This window comes from Anastrepha obliqua, chromosome 1, assembly GCF_027943255.1.
Source record: "Anastrepha obliqua isolate idAnaObli1 chromosome 1, idAnaObli1_1.0, whole genome shotgun sequence".
In the NCBI taxonomy this organism is placed as follows: domain Eukaryota; kingdom Metazoa; phylum Arthropoda; class Insecta; order Diptera; family Tephritidae; genus Anastrepha; species Anastrepha obliqua.
In genome coordinates this window covers 160,811,038-160,835,184 of record NC_072892.1, presented here as the reverse complement: position 1 = coordinate 160,835,184, position 24,147 = coordinate 160,811,038, and positions in this window count along the sequence as shown.

Sequence of the window (24,147 nt, the reverse complement as noted above, 5' to 3'; positions counted from 1 at the left end):
ATTTTGGAGTGAAGATCAGCCAGAAGAATTGGAAGAGCTACCAATGTATCCAGAAAAGGTCACAGTTTGGTGCGGTTTATGGGCTGGAGGTATCATTGGACCGTACTTCTTCAAAGATGCTGCGAATCGTTACGTAACTGTGAATGGTGAGCGCTACCGTGAAATTCTATCCAACTTTTTTTTGCTCACAATGCAAGAGCTTGACTTGCATGACATGTGGTTTCAGCAAGACGGTGCCAGATGCCACACAGGACGCGTAACAATGGACTGGTGAACATTTATTTCACGTTCGGCACCTGTCAATTGGCCACCCAGATCGTGCGATATAACGCCTTTAGATTATTTTTTGCTCATGTCTATTCAGAAAAGCCTGCTTCAATTAACGCATTGGAAGACAACACTAAAGCATTTATAACTGAGATACCGGCTGAAACATTGGAAAGAGTATGCCAAAATTGGACTAAGCGGATGGGCCATTTGAAGCGCAGTCGCGGTCAACATTTGCATGAAATAATCTTCAAACAAAAAATTATATGGACTGTACTATCGATTTAAATAAAAACTTCATGCATTTTTCTGAATTTAACTTGTGTTTTTTTGAAAAAACTTTCCTATAGCTCTTAAAAAATCACCCTTTATTTGTTCACAAACTGTTTTTTATTGTGCTCAAAACACACAAGTGCGTATACATCAATGCAAGAGTTCATTGGAATAAATATTTACTTTTTCAAAGAGTTTTTCTCTTAGATGATTAAATTGTCTGCTGAGAAGTTACATAAGGTGGCGCAAAATTAATCAACCTTTGGGGGGAGGTTCCTAAATTTTTTAACATCCATCTTGGAGCGCATAAAGGTCGAAATAAATATTTTCAGCAGTTCAAGTATTTTTTTTTTTACTTTTTTTAATCTTAACACGTTGAGTGCCATGTGAGTCCAGGTTGGTCTCACAGTGCGAAGAGACTTTCAGGCCTCGTGGTGACACTTGGTCTCACGGTATAATGTGTGAGATTTCGGTTTGTGCTAATGCAGCTGCTTCATAGAGGCTATTAGTAGTAATGTATTCACGCCATACTAGAGCCATTGCATTGTTTATGCTGCTTGGCCTATGGGTATGAGACCAATGTGGCATCATATGGTTTACATTTTGTTGAACAATATTCTATTGTATTATGTAAAAAAAAATCGTGGCCGGACGAACCCCGTTTTTTTGTTGTATGGTGGCACTCAACGTGTTAAATTTTGTTTTCATTTTAGTAATTATTTTTATACATTTTTTTTAAATTATTTTTTTTTAATTTTTTATTTTTTCATTTTTATATTTAATTTTTGTTTTATTTTCAATTTTTGTTTTATTTTTATTTGTAAAAATGTTTATATTTTTTTAAATTTTAAATTTTGTTTTCATTTTTGTATTTATATTTTTATAAATTTTTTTTTAATATTTTTTTAAATTTTTTATTTTTATATTGATTCTTTGTATTTAATTTTTGTTTTATTTTACATTTTTTTTGTTCTGTTTTTATTTCTAAAAATGCTTATAATTGTTTTAAATTTTAAATTGTGTTTTTATTTTTGTATGTATTTTTTTATAAAACTTTTTTTTATTTTATTTTTTATTTTTATAATAATTTTTTGTATTTAATTTTTGTTTTATTTTTTTTTTTAGTTTTGTTTTATTTTTATTTCTAAAAATGGTTATATTTTTTTTAATTTTAAATTTTGTTTTTATTTTTGTATATTATTATTATTTTATTATTATTATTTATTGTTCGACTTTTTTTTTTTTTTAAATACACATTACATTTCATTTTTAATCATTAACATTAAAACGTACGACAGTGACACTCTCGGTTTAAAGTATATTTTTCAAAAAGTCTTTGACGATTTCTTTTAAGTATCGGGCATTTTCCTAAGAAATGTGTGATGTCTTCTAATTCATTTAAGTTACATAAAGCGCAATTTAAATCCCTTTGGCTTCCCAAGTATATTAAATCACGTCTGGCTTTCATAATCCACATAATTTTATAATATAGATTCCAGTATTATCGTTTAAATAGCTTCTGGCGTTGTTATGGTCTAATTCCTTATATAATTGGTGTGCCCTTTCCCATAATTTCTATTCCACTCTCTTTTATTTGAAGTACCCCAGTTACATGTTATATTTAACTTTTGTGCCAGATTACTAATTTCTTCAACCCAAAATATCTGTTTTTCTAAAATCTTTTTTGATAGTATATGAGGCAATCTATTATCATCATATTCAAATAACGTTTTGAATATATATTTTAAGTGAAGCTGCAGTGTATACAAATGAAAACTTGGAACATTTGTCTCCAAGAGAATGCAATAAGATGGCGTATTACTCGGGAGATGAAGTACCCTTTTTAAAAAATAAAGTTGAATTTTGTCTACTTCTTCAAACAACGAGTTTCCCCATACCTGAGCAGCATAACTCTGGATTGCTCTAGTCACCGCTAAAAACAGTTTCCATTTTGCCGACAACTTAATTTTATTTTTACTAAGAAATGTGCACCAAGTTGCATTTATGCTGTTTTTCGCTAGAACATTTCTATTTTCTATATGTTGCTTGAAACTGAGTTTTGATGTTAGCTTTACACCCAAGTAATTATATTCTTTCGTTATTGGTATAACTTCGCCGTGAAAAAACCACTTTTCTTTTTCTGCTATTCTACCGCCTCTCCGAACAATCATTGTAGCTGACTTAGATAAGTTTACTTGCATATTCCACTTTTCGCAGTATTTTTCTAAATTGCTTATCATTTTTTGAAGGGCACTAACCTCATCTGCCAATATGACGATATCGTCAGCATATAATAGCAAATGGATATTTAACTCATCTATAAAGAGTCCCCCCTCCAAGCAATCGTGCAGGTCTTTCAAGTAAAGAGCAAAGAGCAAAGGTGAGAGCAGGCACCCCTGATTTACTCCTGACGATATTTTGGAATTTTTCACTCATTTCATCTCCTACTTTTACTATCGAACATGTATTTCTGTAATAACTTTCAATAAAGTTTGCCATTTTGGTGGAGATTCCTATTTCATGAAGCTTGGATAGCAATAGTTGTCTATGGACTGTATCAAAAGCGGCTTTAAAGTCCACAAAAAACGCGTACACTGTTTTCTTCTCCCTAAACTTAATATGGACTATTGCTGCTAGGTTATATATGTTATCTACGGTTGAATGTCGCTTTCTGAAACCTGCTTGAAATTCTGTTATAATATTTTTATTTTCTACCCAGCTTGTGAGTCGCTCATTTAAAATGCCCATCATTATCTTTGCAACACAATTCATGAATGAGATACCTCTATAATTGGAGGGAGATTTCCTATCGCCTTTTTTAAAGAGCGGATATATCAGACTTGTTTCGAAACATTCAGATACTTGGCCATATTATATAGCCTATTAAAAACGTTTACCAACTCAACAAGAATCCGGTCATCGGCATTTTTAAAAAACTCATATGGAACCTGAGTATGAGCCTGGAGCTTTTCCACATTTCGTTTTTTGTAACATCAATCTGTTTTCATCTAATTTATTTTTGTATATATTTATTTTTTTATACTTTTTTTTTAAATATTTTTATTTATTAATTTTTTATTTTTTTATTGATTTTTTGTATTTACTTTTCGTTTTGTTATTAGTTTTTGTGTTTTATTTTTATTTCTAAAAATGTTAATATTTTTTTTAATTTTAACTTGAGATAGATATATTAGATAGATTTAGAACTTGAGATATCATGACGACCATCTCAAAAAAGGTAGTTTTGAGAAAATCGCGTTTGAAGTTTGAGCAACAATTCCAATAGAATAACTTAGATCATAATATTTACTATTCACTCTGGATTAATCGGCGGTATATTTCCAGGTATATATTATAGAATTGTAAAGTACAATATATATACATAAATGTATAGAATAGTTAAAAGTTGTGTGGGATAAAAAAGATTTTCTGGAAAGAACGAGTCGTCAAGTCGTCCGGTAACATCTCCCGTAATTGTGCGATTCGCTCCACTCCGGCTTAGACGTCACGCCACAAAATCCGCTGTATCTTCGAAAATAATTCGAATTTTGAAAAATCCGTCGATGGGCATATTTTTGAAGGTCTACCATAAACTTTGATAATATGCAAAAAAAAAAATCGATTTCTTCAAATTTCTAGACCAGAATACCCCCATAAAAGAAAATGTTTACATTGAAACTATTCTGCAAATTATTCTAAAAGCCGGCTGTGCAAATTTAATGATGTAAATAATACTGCCATTAGGTATTTGAGAGTAACCTTTTCTATTTATGCTCGCATGTAAACAATAACATTTTAAGCGGATTTGTAGCTCTTATTTTTCGTAGTAGGTATTTTATTTTTCCATTTGATTTGCAGTACTTTGCCTTTAAATGGTTTTATTTGTATTTGAACAGGGGTAAAAGTACACATTTTTATGACTGTGAATAAAATTTAGCTGCCTTTTATTTTGTCATAATTTTTTTTCTCTCGCTTTAATGTGAATGCAAATAAGTATCACAGCTATTAGATGTGTTTGTAGGGCTTCTATTAATATAATATTTTTATTCACCAACCTTCACTCTCCTTCCCTTTATCATTTTATTACTCCATAATTTATGCCAAAAGGATCATTTTTCCTCAATATTTGGAAACGAAAGTATACAATTTATTAATCAATTATTCATACTTACATACACAGATACTGATACCAACACATATCTATACATATACAGTAATCATCACTAGCATTGCAAAATGGTTAAAATCAACCAAACAATCAGAAACGATGCTTCAAAGTTGCCCCTTCACCGTTATTACAGCCTTGTAAAAAGGCTAAGTGTGCAAAATTTAATTAAAGTACAGAAAAAGGTTATCAAAGAATTCTATTGATTCCAAGCCGCCCATCAAACCCATATTCGTACGAGGGCGATGTGAAAAGTATCAGGTTGGATTCAAAAGTGGCGACAGCAAATTCGATTTTTTACTGGAATTCTATAACACTAGCGCTAACTGGCTTGCATACCAACTTTCAGCCCTATTGCTCAGCTGGAATTAGCAGTTGTAGGAGGGTCTGCAGTTGCTTATGTGAAAATGGAAGAATAAGAGAAACGTGGGCTCAATATAGTGTTAGTGTTTTTTTGACTCGATCAAACAGAAAAATATCGCAGGGAGCCATATCAGGTAACTTCGATGGCTGTTGGATGGTATTCGTTTCGTTCTTGATCAAAAGTTCATAGATAGTGACGGCACAGTGCAAATGTGCGTTATAATGATGCGAAATTCACGTGTTGTCTTCCTACAAATCCATTATTTTTTTTGGCAAATTGCTTCAAAACCTCTCGTAACGCCCAAAGAATAGTCCTTATTAACTGTATGACCCTCTGGCAAAAACTCTTTGTTTACAATACTAAAGGGTGTTTTTTTAGAGGTTAGGTTTTCAAGATGAAATAAAACGTATATAATTTAATGTTATGGCCAAGAATTTAGCTTTATTATAAAGATAAGGATTTGCCATTATGTTTTAAAAATGATTTCGGGCAAGTGGTCGCCGCGGCTGGCTCAAATAAATTCCAGCCGAGAGGCCCAATTTTCGACCACTTTTTGCAGCAATTGGGGCCGTATGTCAGCAATAACGAGCCGAATATTCTCTTCCAAGACGTCAATCGTCTCGGGCTTATCTGCGTAGACAAGCGACTTCACATAGCCCCACAAGAAATAGTCCAGCGGTGTTATATCGCACGATCTTGGAGGCCACGCCACAGGTCCACGGCGCGAGATAATGCGCTCACCAAAAGTTTGCTTCAATAAATCGATTGTTGCTTTGGCTGTATGGCATGTAGCGCCGTCTTGTTGGAATAAAGGTCGTCCACATCAACATCGTCCAATTCAGGCACGAAAAAGTCATTAATGATGGCTCTATAGCGCTCTCCATTGACTGTAACATTATGGCCGGCTTCATTTTTAAAGAAATATGGACCAATGATTCCCTCTGCCCATAGAGCACACCAAACAGTGACTTATTGAGGATGTAACGGCGTCTCAGCAATGGCTTGTGGATTATGTTCACTCCAAATGCGACAATTTTGCTTATTGGCATACCCATTCAACCAAAAGTGAGCTTCATCGCTGAACAAAATTTTCTTCGATGCGTCGCGCGAACCGAACCATTATTTTCGTAATAAATTTTGCACGATTTGCAAACGTTGTTCAGGTGTAAGTCTATTCATTATGAAATGGCAAACCAAACTGAGCATAAATCAAGTGACAGCTGTCAAAAAGACCATCTACGAAAAAAGTAGTGCCAACTTGAAAACCTAACCTCTAAAAAAACACCCTTTATAGAAATCCATTAAAACCGGGAGCATCCTTTCCTTTTTTGACTGGAAATGAAAATTTTTTGGTCTTGGTTCATTCAGAGCTCTATGGATTGCGTGTCATATGAGCACTCATAAACCTACCTCTCGTCTCTAGTAATGATGCCTTTGATGATTGCTGGGGCCGGATTCGGCCTGGGAAATCATGTCTATCTATCTATCTATCTCGTTTCTCTTTCTAACCTCAAAAAACACAGGTCGGAGGTAAAAAGTTTGAAGTAAACTAATATATGAATTCATCAATGCTGTAAATACCTTCTTTGAGGAACTTTTGTCACGTTTTGGAAAATAAAATGAAGTAATAAAAACAAAAATATTTTCCCTTATCACCTCGTAAAGCTTTCAGCCCGCCCTCGTATAACTATGTTTGCAGCTGTCTATCTACTGTATAAAAGGATAAGTGCTCAATGTTATAAAAATAGAAAAAGGTCAAAACGGCCCAAAATTCACATCTTTTGCAGCCTAAGCTACAACCTTGCGTACAGGTGTATTTACATGAGGCTTAGCTGATGCCAGGTTTGTTTTTTCGTTAGAATTAAGACATTTAAGCATGAAAAATAAAGTAAAAGTAAACGCTAAGCCTGTGCTCTTCGAACTCAGGCTCTTTGCAATATGATCTTTTCAACATTTGCGTATGAAACTGACACGAAATGGAAGGAAAACCATGACTTCAGTTGAGCTTTGCCGGCTCCACTCAGAGCTCAAGCATGAGACCCTTTGTTTAAATTTAGGGTAAAGGGCAAAGATATTCTTAGATGCAAAGAGCCCTTTAACTCTATTTCTCGGTCGAGCAATACCAACATCGCATTAATTAATTCATTTTATGTCAGCTTACTTAATTTAAATAGAACTGCGAAATTTGAAGATCGCAACGAATTTCATTTATGTAAATGTAGCGGCCTAAGCTTAAAAAGCTTTTGAAAAAATGAAAATGCGTTTATCAGGCTTTAATGATAAAGAGAGAGAGAGGGATAGAGATAGATGGAGAGAAAGGTGTGAATGTGAGAGATATGAATTACTATCCATCGGTTATGGGGCTATTTATTTGAGTTTCGTAGTACCAATATTGTGATGCTAACTATGCTAAGCTAAGCTAAAAAAAATGGGAATGTGAATTTCATAATCCGGTTGTGAAGTGCAGCCAAATGCTAAGCAAATGAAGAAAAGGAACAAATAGCGCAACCCGCTGTTGAGAAAAATATACTTTCGAAAATTGAAATTTGAATAGAAGCCAAGGAGTACCAAGAGATTTGGCGGCTCCTAAAACTCTCAGGCTAAAAAGCTCATTGAATGTAGAGCTCTGAAAAATGTACTTTCAGGAAGCAATAACTCCAACTTGCTTAAATAAAGAGCGATCGAATCCTTCTTCAGTTTAAATGCACGAAACTGTAAAAAACGGCTTGCCCTAAAAAACCATTTTCCCCCAGTGCTGCTCATCGATTTAAATTTCCAATGCGCTGTCTGTCTGCCTTCATTAGAGATTCTCATCCATCCCGTCGCGCTGGTTTGATTGCCATCAAATGAAGCTCAATTTTCACCGCAAATGTCAACCAACCTGTAATTAAAACACGAAAAGGCACCCACAATGAAAAAATAAGCAAAGAAACAAAGTAACTGACATTCAAAAACCACGCTGGGCGCCACAATTTCAGTTAAACCCAACCAAAACTAACCAATCGGCCAGCACTCAATCAACCAAGTAGCCGTCTAACTATCATTCATGCATTTGCTGCATTGGCATGTTTTCACCGCACGTCTACCACCTACCTCGTCCACTTCTGGTTCCATTGCCACCGCCCGCTTTGCTACTGCCAATTTGCGGGTTTGGGCTGTTGTTTTTGCCACAACATAGGAATGGTGAAAATGTAGCAGAACCGCAGGCAATTTTTGTTTTATGTTTGCATGCTGCTGTTGTTGTGGCACTTTCGTGATTTCACATTTGCAACTGTCCGCCCAACTAGGACGCCAACGGGACAAGCAAGAGAGGGAGAGGGGTGGCTCATTGCTGGCATTAACGAGCGAACAGGTAGTCGTGCAGTGGCAACTTTAAAGTGCTGCCGGCATGTGGCACGCATATAGTATTTACATAGCTGGCGTCTATTTCACCAATGGTCTGCTTTCTATGTGCAAATGTTTTGATGCTTTTGTTGTTTTGCTGTTATTTTACCGTTTTCTACTTCTCGCAAATATTCATATAATTGGCACTCAACAATCTTTCTGATGCTGTTCGTTGTTTGGCTGCCTCAATGATGCGCTCACGCGGTTTGCTACATGCAGGCTTGCATGTTGTTCGCCAGTTGTCTGCTTCAAATGCCAGCCGAGTTAGTGAAAGTGCAGTGGCGCACATGCTCAGAGGGTTGCCAATTTACAATTATCAAATTAGAAACTGCAGCGATGCTTAGATGTAGTGTGGAAACTCCGTTATGGGAATTTCTATTTCGAACCAATTTTTTGATGAGTGCGCACGAGAAGAGGTATGCATTAAGGATCTGAACTTTACTTTATGAGAGAACTACTGTGAGCGTCAAAATAAAGTGTACAAAGCATTTTGTTATAATATGGATTTTATTTCAGTCTTTTATAACAAAACAATATATTTTAATTTCATGTTTTTTAAATTAGTATTTAATTCTCTACTAATAACTAGAAAACAACACAAAAATAAATTACAACAACAAAAGTTGTAAGACAAAAACAAAATTTAGTGCATATTTTACGCGTCAAAATAAAGTGTACAGCGTACATTAGTAGCATTTTGGCGATGTTGTACGGTAAAATATATTTGGTTGTTTACTTCCTTTTTCGATGCATTGAAACTTTTTCCATATTGTATTTTAATTGGTGCGATCGGCAGAGTGAAAAGTTTTTGTCTACAGTAAATTAAATTCTATTATTTATTTTTTTTTAATAATGACTAAACTAACTTCGACTGATGTTAGACAACTGGTACTAAAGCTTCGCAATGAAGGTAAAACCTTTCGTGAAATTGGCTCTATTGTCAACAGAACCCATAATACTGTGAAAAAAATATATTAGTTGAAAAATACAAAAAGTTCGGCAAAGTAGAAAATCGCCCAGGTGCAGGCCGTGCAAAAATTTTAAATGAGACTGAATAAGGTCTATAGTGCGGTCAAAATATCACAAGAAGTTTCAACTGCATCAGATACTAGCGTAAGTGTCAGTACAATACGTCGAGCGTTGCACGCAAATGGGTTACATGGTCGTCTCCCACGAAAAAAGCCGCTAATATTGGCATGTAATCGAAAAAAACCTCTTGATTATCCAAAAAAATCGGGATGTTTCTTTCTGGAATAATGTCCTGTTTAGCGACAGTGTTTATTTCTGCAGCAGCAGTTGTTGCATTTTTACCACTTTTATAAAAAGATACAAAATATGCCTCTTATACGCGTTCGAAGATTCCATTTTATTTTTTTTAAATCACTTGTTGAATGCACAATATATCAAAGAAAATATAAATAGTTCCATTATATTCCGCGAATAATTTTTTGTATACAAAAATTAAAAACTTTCGTGATATTTTTTGTAAGACATCTTCAAAGGGTATCAATACTTCTGCTGTACACTGTATATCTCGCTGCTTCTGTTAATTCGAGATTTGTTCTTGTTCTTTTGTTTGTTTTGAGATTTGTTCTTGCCCAAGTTTGTTTTCTGTCAAATTCTCTTTGTCCCTCAGTTTTTCCTTGTATCGGCAGTTTAAAATATCATATTTGTTACCTCTTGTTATATGTTCGAAATAAACGTCTTTTTTTTTATCCGTAAACATGTTCCTTGAGGTTTGCATCCTATTCAGCACTATGCCATTGGATATTTTGTCAGTTCAGCGTGTTCCCATCATTTTTGTATAGTTTCGTATTTCAAAGGCTTCTAGTCGGTGTATGTTGGCAGTTTCCAACGTTCATGCTTCGCATCCATATAAAAGTGTCATAGGTAGCTTTTTAAAAATCGTGTCTTTAAGTTATTTCATTTGCCCTTGAAGATCTGTAGTTTATATCCATAGCATCTATGCATTCCTATGTAGATTTTCCTTTCTTGTGATAATGCCTCCGAATCTGCTGTGTGACTCCAATATAAGCTTTTTATACATTTGATGTAGCTCCATAGGTATTTTAAAATACCTAACATAATCTCGCAGTATAGTTTTTTCTCTTTTAAAACCATTTTTATGCGCAAAATAACAAAAAAAAAATTCAGCGACCAGTGTCCTGTAATTAGGACTCCACTCTTATGTGTTTCTTTATTAATACATTTTCAACTCAATACTAAATCTACAATTTTTCTTTTTTCTTACAGTGTTGTGAATAGATTCAACTATGGTAAGTTTTATATTTATCAAAAATGCATAACTCGCCTTCCTGGATACTAAACCTTAAAGCAATTAATACTATCCTAAGTAACTTAAGCAAAAACAACACGAACCCAATCCCGTATCAAACAAAGAGAAATCCCACAACTATACCTTCATCTACACAGACGGATCTAAGATCGACAGCAAAACTACATACATACAGCACAACCTCACAAAACGAAGTTATAAAAATGTCAAACCTACCAAGCTATAGCTCAACATACGCTCAACATACTTTGCAGAAATTATAGCCATATGTGAAGCTATAAGCACAATAAAGAGCAAAACCAAAAACTTCGCAATATGTTCTGATTCCCTCTCGGCCATCAACGCAATAGCAAACATATACAACTACGATCACTATCCAACCACCATTAGAAACATTATGATAGCGAAATACCCTAAAATCAAACTAATTTGGGTGCCGGGACACGCCAACATAACCGGAAATGAATTCGCTGACTACATCACCAAACAAGCACATCAAACACCAACACTAATGACAGATAACTTCAACTTAACCGACATTAAAAAACATATAAAAAAATATTTCGATAACAAACAGCACCATACAAGGAACTCAACTAATGACTGGTACCAACAGGTAAACCATACAAAAACCCACATAACGGACTTTATAAAAAATAATAAAAATAGGGTGACTAGACTAGACGTCATAAAGTTCGGGCGTTTTCGGCTAGGGCACACAAAGACTACACATGGACATTTCATGACCAACACCAACCCAACTAGGTGCATGTGTAACCCGGACGTAATATATACCATATCCCATATCCTCCTTCCCACTATACACCGCCCGCAGAAGATAAATCTTCAGCAACTCAAACCCAATGACGCATCTATCTTCCCCAACCTCCGATTCAATATCTTTAATAACCAAATACCTTAAAATAATCAACCTATACCATAGAATTTAAGACACAATACAAAAGAACTCCATATACACAGTTTAAACGTAAGGCCTCGACGCTATCGCTTCATGGTACAATTAGCTTATAAGATTTACTCTTTAAGTCGATTTTTAAATGAAATAAATAACAAGTATTTATCAAAAGTGCACCATTCTGAGGTTATTATTATTGTACAAAAATATTGTTCATCCTATAACGCACCCCAGAAATCTAAGTTACAAATTTTGTAAAAATTAAATAAATATTCATCAAAATTCCAATCTTTTTACTCAGAAATTTCTTACTTTGCCAGTTTAAAGTGGCTTAATACTCGCTTTGGGCGGCCGCCGTAGCCGAATGGGTTGGTGCGTGATTACCATTCGGAATTCACAGAGAGAACGTTGGTTCGAATCTAAACACTAAATTAAGAAAAACATTTTTCTAATAGCGGTCGCCCCTCGGCAGTCAATGGCAAACCTCCGAGTGTATTTCTGCCATGAAAAAGCTTCTCATAGAAATATCTGCCGTTCGGAGTCGGCTTGAAACTGTAGGTCCCTCCATTTGTGTAACAACATCAAGACGCACACCACAAATAGGAGGAGGAGCTCGGCCAAACACCCAAAAAGGGTGTACGCGCCAATTATATATATATATAATACTCGCTTTGACTTTTGTTCATTTTTTTTCTTTCATATAACAAATGTACGGAAATTTTTTTTGTAAGGAGAAACGGCTGAAGACCGTTGTGTTTTACACAAGCTTGAAAATCAGCCCGATTTTTAAACCACTTCAAATTCACGTTTGATTATAACAAAATTCAATGAACTATAAGCAGTCTACAACTTTGCGCTGCTATTATTGTCATCACAGGTTTTTAGAATAGCATTGGTATATCAACAATCTTGATAATATAAAATCTATTGAAGATTCATCGGTAGCTATATCTTAATTGTAGTTAGGCGTATGACGTTTGATATATTAATTGATAAATATCAATAAAAAAATTTTAAATACTCAATACTATTTGAGTTATAATAGAAAATATCTAAACAATTCCATGAAGTAAATTGCAAATTGTGCCACCTTGTACTTTGTTGCCCCTTATGAAACTATCCGGTCGATTCAGGTCCAATTTAAAAGTAAATTTTTTTTAGTTTAGCCGACCCTAAGGCTTCTATAGCGAACCGAATATTTGCTTACACCACGTCAATCTTAGCTTGTATATGAGTCAGTGCATTCGCCACTCGATTCACAAAATTTTTAAAAAAAGATTGACCAATTAGGTCACCAGGCAGGTTAATACACTAAAAAGTAAACTTTGAGGGATTTTGACAGCGTTGGGCGTAGTGCACTATGCAGATAGTTAAAACACTGAAAAACTGAAGATTTAGTGATAATGAGATCCTTATTTGAACTACCATTAAAAAAATGAGTGGTAATGCAAAATCCCCACCCCTGGCTCCAGAGAGTACCGTCGTGAGCATTGTTTTCACTGCAAACGCTGTACGTTTGCATGCCTACCATACAAAACCATTCTTTGTTAGGCGTTAAAGTAAGTAAAAATGAATTTTTACCACCTAGTAAAAATGTTCATTGAAATTCGGTGAAATGTTAAAATGCCCAGCACATTAACAAGTGCAGTGCAGATGTTTCAACAACAGCGCATTTGAATCAGCTTTATAAAGTAACCACCACCATTTTGGTATTAGATCTCAAAGTTTGGTCGAAAAGGTTCTAATCTCCTTTGACTTACTTTCTTAGCAAACTGTTTTATGAAAAATTATATTAAATTACATGTTGATGGCTGTTACTAACAAACCGGTTTTAGGTTTCAGCGAAAAGCGACTGCTTAGTAAAACTGAAAGAGTTATTGGGTGGGTAAATGGTAATATTTTTTTCATAACAGTTTCTGCTTAATGACACCACAAAGTTTGAGTGTTTAAGCTTTGCATGGGTCAGAAAATCTGTAAGTAGAGTCAAAAACTTCGATAAGCCAACAACAAACAACTTGGCATGAAATTTTGATCCCAATAAAATTTCGTTTACTGCGCAGAAATTGAGAATTGGTAATTTTATTTTTTATTTTTTTGTAGTTATGAGCATTTTAGCTAAAATGTGTTCCAATTTTATACCACACAAATATCGTTTGCATTATGTAAGCTCTACTAACGGCGAGTAATATGGGGAAAAGTTCTCACACACAAGTTGCTCATACGCCCAGGGGCGGTTTAGTGTGAGCAAAGAGTGCTCTCCACATATTTGTAGCAAAGTTGTGTGTGTGTGCTGTAGTATATTAAAATATTGAATTTCAAAAGGTTTTTGCAAGGATAAACGCAAATCGATGTTTGCGGTTTAACCACAAAATGGCAACACAAGGCAAAAAGGATTGTTGGAAATAAATACCACAACAAGTGCTAAATTGATAAAAACATACGCATTGCCAGTGCTAACTCGTCTGCTATGCCTTATTTAGCAGGGGTGCAATATGCGCTCTAATACGAAATTCAACCATAATTGGTGGTCGAAGATAAACCAAACAAGATTGGAAACGAGCAGAAAATGTGGTTTGTTTCTAAACATTGGATTACAACATAACAAATTTGTCCTCTCACTAGAATAGGGCAACCTTTTTTAGATACACGGTTTGTTTTTCTTGTTCTTTGCTGTTGTTTAAGTTAAAGTTTCAGCCTGCAGTTAGTTGTTCGAAAAATGTAGTGCCATATGCAGTGATTGGTAGTAAATAATTATTTGTGCATAACAAATTTAGTTGACTGCTGGTTGCTGAAGTGATAGTTTTGGGTGCCGAATCGCCAAGAATAATTGCGAAATTCAAGTTAAAGGGTTTTTTCTATCAATGCATGTTAATTTAATTTCCTTATACACAGTGCCAATGCCCTCCAGTCGTACGGAATTGTACTTTAAATAAGCGAGAAAGGAGCTCAACAAAAAAAATCCATCGCCAGTAGAATACTTTTTATAGCAAATTTTCTGAAATATCCCAGTTTTTTGTTTTTTTTTGTTTGGTAAAGCAGGGAGGTAGAGCTCGCTTACCTTACGCATGTGGTATAGGTGTCTCCGGAAGTACCCGTTGCTCGAGAGGAACTGAGTTAAAAAGTAATTCACTGCCTCGAAGTTCCTTTGAACCCATTTGCCTATGAATGGGATAAGTTTCGCCGTACATCTATTATTTGGTTCAGTGTTCTATCGGCTTTGCCACCACAGCATGGTTTGGCATCTCCGTTATTGGAGTTCCACGCGTCCATTCGTTCCCCGGCCATGATGTCGACGGGTATCTTCCCGCTGATCACAAAGACTGCAGTGCCAGAGACATTGCTGTAGGCTCAGGCAACTCTGAGTACCGCTGTTCATTGCACAGCGTTCACTACTTTTTGGGTGACTAATAATAATATCTCAGTAGTTATGACATAACTAAGCGGAGTAGTATGAAGCCAACACCGATGCTCCTTCTAAACGGATAACGCAAAATCTTACAATGGATGGTGGGATGAATAGTGTAAAGATAATAAGTGGAGCTATTCTTTCCACTACAAGAAGTGAATGGACTAGTAAAAATATTATTTGAAAATTTTATAGTTATATATATTACATATTCTTTCATGACATGATACCCAAACTTTTGTCTCGATATAGTAGAGCGATATTGGCTTCTTTTTTGCCACGAAACCCCAATTTCAGGTTTATGAGTGGGACAACATCGACTTTATTGATGAACAAGAATGTAATTTATATGTCCCTGACTATTACAAGATATACTGGCGACACAATAATCACTCCCGTCGGTCTTGCCAAACGCGTGCTAGGCGGGGGTCGAAGTTGTTCTAGGCTACATTTTGATATGGGAAAAATACTCTGTTACAGTTAATAACTACAAAAATGAATGCTGAAATACATGTAAACTTATCAGACCATGAATTACTTAGTCGCATTTGGCTTCCTGCCTTATGGATATCCAGTCCAGTCGATGATAGGACTTATCAGCAGGACAATGCGTTGGCAGTCAGCGCAAAGCGAATGAAAAAGTTGTTTCATCAATATATATCCCATTGTAATATACCACTGGACGGCTAAGATCCCATTGAGGACCTCTGGAAAATTGTCTTTGGAAAGATGTATAAGAACGGAAAAAAAAATTCGAAGCGTCTAAGGAATTAGAGATGACAATGGAGCAGGAATGGCGGAATATCTGTCCAAGCAACGTTGCAGCCTGGATCAACTCAGTGCCATTCCGGGTCAGCGAAGTTATTTGAAAAACATCAGCATATAAATCACACACATTTACAAATAATACATTTTTTTTACCTAAGGACGCTGAGTCCTAAAATTCACATAATTGTCTTTCCTGCCATGTAATTTTCGAGATAGCGCCCGTTTGTTGTATTTCTAGTTATCGGCAACTTCCAGCAATAACAACTAATTGTTTGGTAACCATGTTTATATTATTTTTATGTTTTTTATTTATCTATTTTTCATATATGTTTTTATTTTTTTCTTTTTTTAATTAATTAATTTTTTTTCATATTTATTTAATTTATTTTTTTCATATTTATTTAATTTCTTTTTTTTAATTTTTTTATTTATTTTTTACATATTTTTAGTAAATTTATTTGCTTTTCATATTTTTTTTTTAAATTTATTTATTTATCATTTTTTTTAATTTAAATTTTTTATTTATTTATTTTAATTTTTTTTAATTTATTTACTCACAATATTATTCAGATTTTTTAATTTGTTTATTTTTAATTATTTATTTTTCGTATCTTAAATTTAATTTTAATTTTTTTATTTATTTTTTGTATTTTTTTATATATTTTTTATTTTTTTATTGTTTTTCACACTGTGTGTAAATGCCTGTAAACAATTTTTATTTTCAAAACTACAGATATCGATTATTTTTTATTTACATATTTATTTAATTTTTTATTTATTTTATTTTTTTTGTTATTTATTTATTTTTATTTTTTTTTACATTTTTCCAATTAATTGATTTGTTTTTCATATATTTTCAATTTATTTATTTTTTCGTATTTTTTTAATTTATTTATTTTTAATTTTTTTAATTTAAATGTTCATTTTTATATATATTTATTTTCTTGTTTTTTAATTTATTTATTTACAATATTATTCAGATTTTTTAATTTGTTTATTTTTATTTGCTTTTCATATTTTTAATTTTAATTTTTATTTTTTTTTAACTTTTATTTTTTTTTTTTTAATTTTTTTTTCCCCCACACACTTGTGTAACTGCCTCTAAAAAATTTTAATTTTCAAAAGTACAGACATCGATTAATTAAAGTATAGGAATTTTTTATTTGCATATGTATCATATTTAATTTTTTATTTTTTATTTCTTTTTTTATTTTATTTAATTTTGTTTTTGTTCCACCACTGAGTGTAAGTATCTACGTTTTAAAAAAGTTTGCAAAACTGCAGACGTCGTGCGATTATTTTATGGTATTGAAATTCTTTAGCCAGCTTAAACACAAAAAATTGGCTAACCAAGCATTAAAAAAAAACAAAAAAACCATATCAATAAGTATTCTACCCAAATTTACAAAAACATCTCAGCATCCGTCGTTAACTGCGCTACGCTTAAGTAAATCTTTGAATTTCAAATTTATCACCCAATAAGCAATGCCAACGAGTGTGTGTATGTGTGCGTGTGTGTGTGTGTGTGCACCCTTTGGGTGCGCCAACAATCTATAAACACCTCATATTATGAACTGCAGTCACTTTTTGCTGGCAATAAAAATGCAAATCGTAATAAACTGCTTAAAAACTTAATGGCCAAGCTCGGCGAGCTTACAAAGGCAGCAAAGCAGTGCCCAAGCAGTGCTCATACACCCGTACTTAGTGACAGCTGGCACTCGCTGCTGCCTCCAAAACACTTGTTGGTTGACGCGTCCTTGCTGCCTTACTTTATGTGTTTATTCACTTTCCTTTAATTCTTGGTTGCTCAGCGGTTTTCGCCAAGCTAAGCTGATCGAAATGTTTCGTATGCCAAATATTTTGTGTTACAAGGACATCCATGCGGCACACACGTACCACGTAACCAACAACTACACATTACATTGCGGTTTAATTTATAACATGAATTCGCTTGTAATGGGCACATAAATGGCTAAAAAGTGTTCATGGTCACATTTACTTGGTGGTGATAAAAATCGATGTTTTATTTCGAAATCATTTCATTCTCAACTCTTAATGCTCTTGCAGAGATTCACTACGTGGCACTGAAAGCGTGTTGTGATGTAGTAACATAAACATTCCGCACCCAGGTACGGGAAATGCTGCTGGAGTGACAGTCTTTGACCGGGTATAAATCTGGATCGTTCCGGCAAAGTTTAACCCACTGTAGTTTGCTGGTTAGGGAAAGTAAAATTTAGTTGGGTTCTTTGGAAGGAGCCTTAAAATGTAAATGGAATTCTTTGATTAAGACTATTCACGGATTATTTTATAGTACAGACTATACCAAAAGTCATTTTACACTGTTCTAACGCCCGTTTATAGCTCTAGTATAGTCCATATTTGGTTGGCGGGGACCAGAATCTTTCTCTTCTCAAATTCTCAACTTACATGACGTGTCCATGTGAGAAGGAAAAGAAATACTGTAGCTTCTTGGAAGTCTACAAGAGGTAGGCCCTATGTTCCATACAGGAATAAAAGGATCAAATATATGTATGTTTTATTTATAAGAAACGTGCAAACAGAAATCCTGCAGAATCGCTTTCTAGAAATATATCAGCCATTGCGCGATTTAGCTGTTCAATTTTCTCCTTTATACCCCAGATTTAAATTGATTCGGACTACAAACACGATTTTTTGTAATATCTCCACTCCAACGCCACCTTGTGGGTACATTTTGTTCAAAATATATATTTCATTTGTTAAAAAAAGTTTAATTAAACGTTGTCGGTGGAAGGAGGGCCTGGCACTGGAGGGCCAAATAAGTGGTGTCATGATTTCGAAAAAACCTTGCCTTTCACTTCGAGATGTTGCAAAACACGTCTATAGTTCGAAAGGATACGCCCAAGAAGTATGCAAAAGGGAAGCCTTACGATCATGTAAAAGGATTGTAGGATCCAATCGAAATAATAAACAAAAAATAAAACACGTACGCGAAAATTATACTGTCAAGATATTCATAAATATGACTGGGACGATGAAACATACGACAAAGCAGACTTTAAATATATCCAGGACGCTGAGTGTTACTTGTAGACTGCTACGAAGAGAGGAGGAGTCACAGGTGCTTTTAAGCTAAAAATATTAGACGAGTTTCCTAGGAAATTTTTGGTTTGGTAAGCCATCTGCCAGTGTGGTATAAAAAGCAAAACGTTCAACACCACGAACATTACAAATAAAGAAATTTATATGAAGGAGCTTTTACAAAAGCGTCTGCTGCCATTCATAAAACAACATAAACGCCCAGTTCTGTTCTTGCCCGATTTAGCATCGTGTCATTATAGCCGTTTTACCATGAACTGGTATGAAAATCCCGGGGTAAATGTTGTTCAAAAGGCCCACAACCCACCAAACCGTCCACAATTGTGACCCTTTGGAAAATATAAAATGTATATAAATTTGTTCTTATAACGATTTTCTACCGACCAATATTTCTTGCGCCCATTCTGTACTAGCTAGTGCCGCAAATTCCCTCACGTATAAAGTTTATTATTTAGCAATTAGGAATAATACATCCATATAATACATCCACTTTCTTGAACGAATATTGATATTGAAATGGGAGACAAAAGAGCCACTAATCATTTGCTTATAAGTGCTCACTGTTGATGGTAAATGTTAGCTCCGTCTTCATCATTGGCTCATTTGAAATGCACTGAGGTTCTGAGAGCCTCGTGAGCATTGTTCGCATTCAAATATGATAAATTTTCTGTTATCTCTTTCGCAATAAGCCAGGAATCGGCCTCACTGCTAAAGCTAATTTCACTGCATACGGACTCTATTATTTTGCTGTACATAATGTAAACGGAGTGAATTTGCATGCCCTGTTAATATCGTTCTTGTGTAAATCTTTGTCAGTGTTTCCTAATAGTAAGGGTATTTCAAAAGATGCACCTAGTTGTTGTTTTAAAATAAAAGATGTAGAGTTTTAGTTATTTCAAATTTCACTATTTTTGTTTAAAATACGGCTTCTAGCAATTATACCTGTATGTTAAAAATTACACCATTTAAATGTCCAGGCGAAATCCACAAAACAGTTGATTTATGAATGAAAACATCGTCTAATTGGTAAGAACGTCGGGCTATCGATGTTGAAGGTTGTTCAGCAACACTTTGCGCTACAGCAGCAGTATTCTCAACAGAACGACCAGTTCTTGGACCGTCAGTCCTTTTTCTATCCTCGCCAGAACTAGGTTTTTGAAATTTTCTCACCAGCCTTTGAATTGTCGACTCATTCGGATGATTATTTCCACCAAAAAAAATCAAGAAGATGTTTCAGCTCTCTCATAAGCGGACAGCTTGTAAACTCTGCCTTGTAGTTGTCAAAATCAATAAATTTCTTAGAGTTTGTTTATTTAATTTTCCGATAGTCTGAATAATTTTGACGTGTTGTTCTATCGTGTCAAATTGTGTATCTGTCTATTTGGCAAATGCCACAGATGACATATGTAGAAAAGCCGTACCGCCTAGGAATTATTCACTACTAACATCTAGGCGTCACTTTTAAAATACCCTTTATTATAGTGGCGTATAGAACTATCTCCTCCAAACTTCGATGTGCTTTTTAATGCTAATTCATCAAACGAAGGGACCCAAAAATCTATGCCGCTTCCAAACAACAGATGCCTTTTTATGGCAAGCTTTTTTTAAAGCTAATTTTCATAATCTGCCGTGGGACGGTCGATTAAAAAGAATCTAAGAATCTTTTCCCAGTGTCCGGTCGTCAGTTTGTATTGAATGTAAGCAGTACCAGCTGCTTCGGCAAATATTCCTATTTCAAGTTCTATACTCTTGAGTTAAAAAAACAACTAACCGTTAAATATCTTATTCTTCTACTTAAATACCATTGGCGTTTCTAATTCACTGAAGCCACTATACGCCATTAAATGTACAGCTAAAGTGGAATAAATACAAAATAATGGTCAATTCCATATGAATGTATGCGCATACGAACATTCATGCGAGGTAGTGCGCAAATTTGTATGTATTAAGGCCACAACAAAGCCGGCCAAATTTGAAAATACCAAACAATTATTGAATGTTCAATTGCGAATGACATGACAACCGCCATCCATCAATGCAAACCAACGCAAATTGAGAGAGAGTTGAATAAAAATTTTATGAACACAAAGTTCATCGTTGGCGAATTTAAAAAAAGAAATATTTACAAGCTTTTTGGTCAATCGTTCATTGCTCGCATAGGTATGTGTGTGTTTGTTTATTTTTGTATGTATTGAAGAATTGTCAGTATGTTTGCAAGTTGACCGATATGGACTTTGATAAATTTTCGATTCATATCTACAAGTATAACTCAATAAAAGTGTAGATGCTTGCTTTTATTCCGTTGTATTTGAATTTCAATTGAATTACCTTATTTTATAATGGAATTATTTTTTTTAAGCAAAGTAGATAGGTAGCTGAGTAGCGCCATTTTGCATAGACATATATACATATCAACAGTGGTGGTCAAAACAGGGGTATTTTACTTATGGTGTTTTTTTCAACAATAAATCCAGCGACATATTAAATTTATTATTTTTTTGTATTAAAAATATTGTTTGTCTAATTATTCATAAAAACTAAAACATTCATTCATTGACTTGTAGTTGTAAAAAGTCATTTAAATAAATCAAAGCCAAAATTTAAGTGATCAAAATACTCGAAATTTTTAATTATATTGTATAAATTAGACAATTCTATTTAGTAGACATTTTACTTTACGACACGATCACTTTCAAAGCCGATCTTCTTCTGTTCTTGTTTTACAATATTTTACTTAAGCTAAGCCTATCCAATTTTGCTAACCGTTAATCGAAAATATGTTTTTGCTAATTGAATCAAATAGCAATCATAAAAAACATTTTCCAAGAATTTATCTACCGCTTTAGCGTGCCGTGTGCAAAACCTTTTCAATTCCCGCAATTTTCCTCTGCAATCAATGAAGATCAGTCATATAGTTGTAGTTACAGCTTTGTTCTCATTCAACTCTTGTTGTTATCACTCTTACTATTTTCTGAATGAACTTTTATCAATGCGAGCGCGTAAAATCATTATGAGTATTTAAAGGTGATAATGAGGAAAACATACAGTGGTGGTTTTAATAATCCTTACTTAATAAGTTGGGGAAGTTAGCACGTTCCACTAACTTATACAACAAATATCTAACCTATCGGACCCCTTCAATAAGCAAAGACTGGTACGTACGTAAGCGTACGTTTACGTTGGTGAGTGTGAGCACCATTAGGGACTTTTTAAATTCTTCTCTTTTCGGCGCACAACCTCCCATAACAGAACGCGAACACTTTCTTCACTCACCAAAGATGTTTCAGTTCTCTCATAAGCGGCCAGCTTGTAAACTCTGCCTTGCAGTTGTCAAAATCAATAAGTTTGTTAGATTTTGTTTATTTCATTCACAAAAAGGGGAGAGCTATTAAGTACACAGACAATGAAAAATTGTTTAGAAAAAGCTGATTTTGAGAAAACAAACTTTGCTAATGACGATATGACGGCTATAACGCAGCGAATGTGCTTCCACGGCAGTTGCTCAGTTCACTAACATTATTAATCTCGCTCAGAAACAAGTTCAAGTTGAAGTCGAAACTGTCTTGACGTCGAAATGTCTTTATAAATAATGAAGAAGTAAGAAATATCAATACTGAAGTGGGAACACTCGCTGGCCAACTCTTCTGAAGATGAACTAGAAAATCAGATTGACGACCAGTTAACTTCTTATAAAGAGGATTATTTAGTAAGGAGAAAACCCAACGCTCATATCACATATCACAGTGATGGGTGTCTCCCCAGAAGGAGAGGAGGGATCGTTTTAGTAGCCACATCACACGACGCAGTAGACAACGGTCGCTGAAAGTGCGAAGGCATTTTGAATCCTACCACTACCAACTACTGATTTTCAAATACACCGCCCGGATATGAAAATTAAAGAAAATCTGTTTAAAGGATTTCTGCATTGTTAAAAAAAATTGAATACCTTGCATAACTAAGCTAGTTTATTATATTTCTTGTATTTCTCTATTGTAATGAAAATTCTCTTTATTTTGCCAAATATTTATTTGTCAAATAAGACTCATTAAATATTCAAGATCAGTCACAAATCATTTTAGCTTTTTTTATACTTTTTTTCTTTTTAACATACTTAGGTGATTATATTTAGTACAGAGAAATGTATAAATGTGTATATTTATAACTGATGTGAGGATATTACATTATATGCTTCTTTTACATAGAGATACGAATTGCGATAGAATATTAACATTGGTGGCGTTAATAAATTTGAGATGATCAGAAGGTTTAGTGTTAGTTAATAGAGCCGTCCTGATGTGTTGTTGCTCTGGGCAGTCATCGAGCAGGTGAGATACTGTGAGGTTGCCGTCGCCGCAAGAGGGACATGGTGGTGCAGAATCGCCGTTAAGTAGATGCGTGTGTCCAATTCTTAGCCTTACAAAATTTTTTATATATTTGATTGGCAGGTTTGAATTTGAGGTCGAGCCAAGGAGCACCAGGAGATTTGGTGGCTCCTAAAACACTCAGGCTAAAAAGCCCATTGTATTTAAAGCTCTGGAAAGGGGGTAGATAGTCAAGGAGGGAGGGAGAAAAGTATCAGAGAAAGAGATAGGAAAGAATAGAGACAGAGATAGAGATAGTTAGTCCTGTGAGAATTTTCCAGATTCTTTAGCGAATCTGTAAATATCCTCCAGTTTTAGAGAACGAATATCACTCATTCCCTTGACATCTGAACCCAATACCCGTAGTCGCGCTCTAGCAAAGGCAGGACACTCACAGAGATAGTGCTCAGTGCTATCCGCCTCCTCCAAGCAGGACAGGCATACCGGGTCCTCGATGATTCCAATTGTGGTCATATGCTGACCCCATGGGTTGTGTCCCGTAATGATGCCGACCATCAACCGAATGTCTTTCCTTCTAAGTTTTAGTAGAAAGTTTGACAGTTTTCTGTTCGGACTTGTCACAAAACACTTTGCAGTTCTGCAGCGTTCTAGACCGGACCATCGCTCTTTACGTAAATTCCATACATAATCGCTGATCCAATTCATGATTCCTGCGGCACTGATTCCGATTATTGGCTCTGGCCCTTGTGGGGGAACCGCTGATCGACGGTTGCCCAATTCATCGGCAATTTCGTTTCCTTGAACACTGGAGTATCCCGGAACCCATATAAGTACAAGCCTGTTTTGTCTTGCGACAGAATTGAGCTTCTTCTTACATTCTTGAACAATCTTCGAGGTTTGCTTCGCGT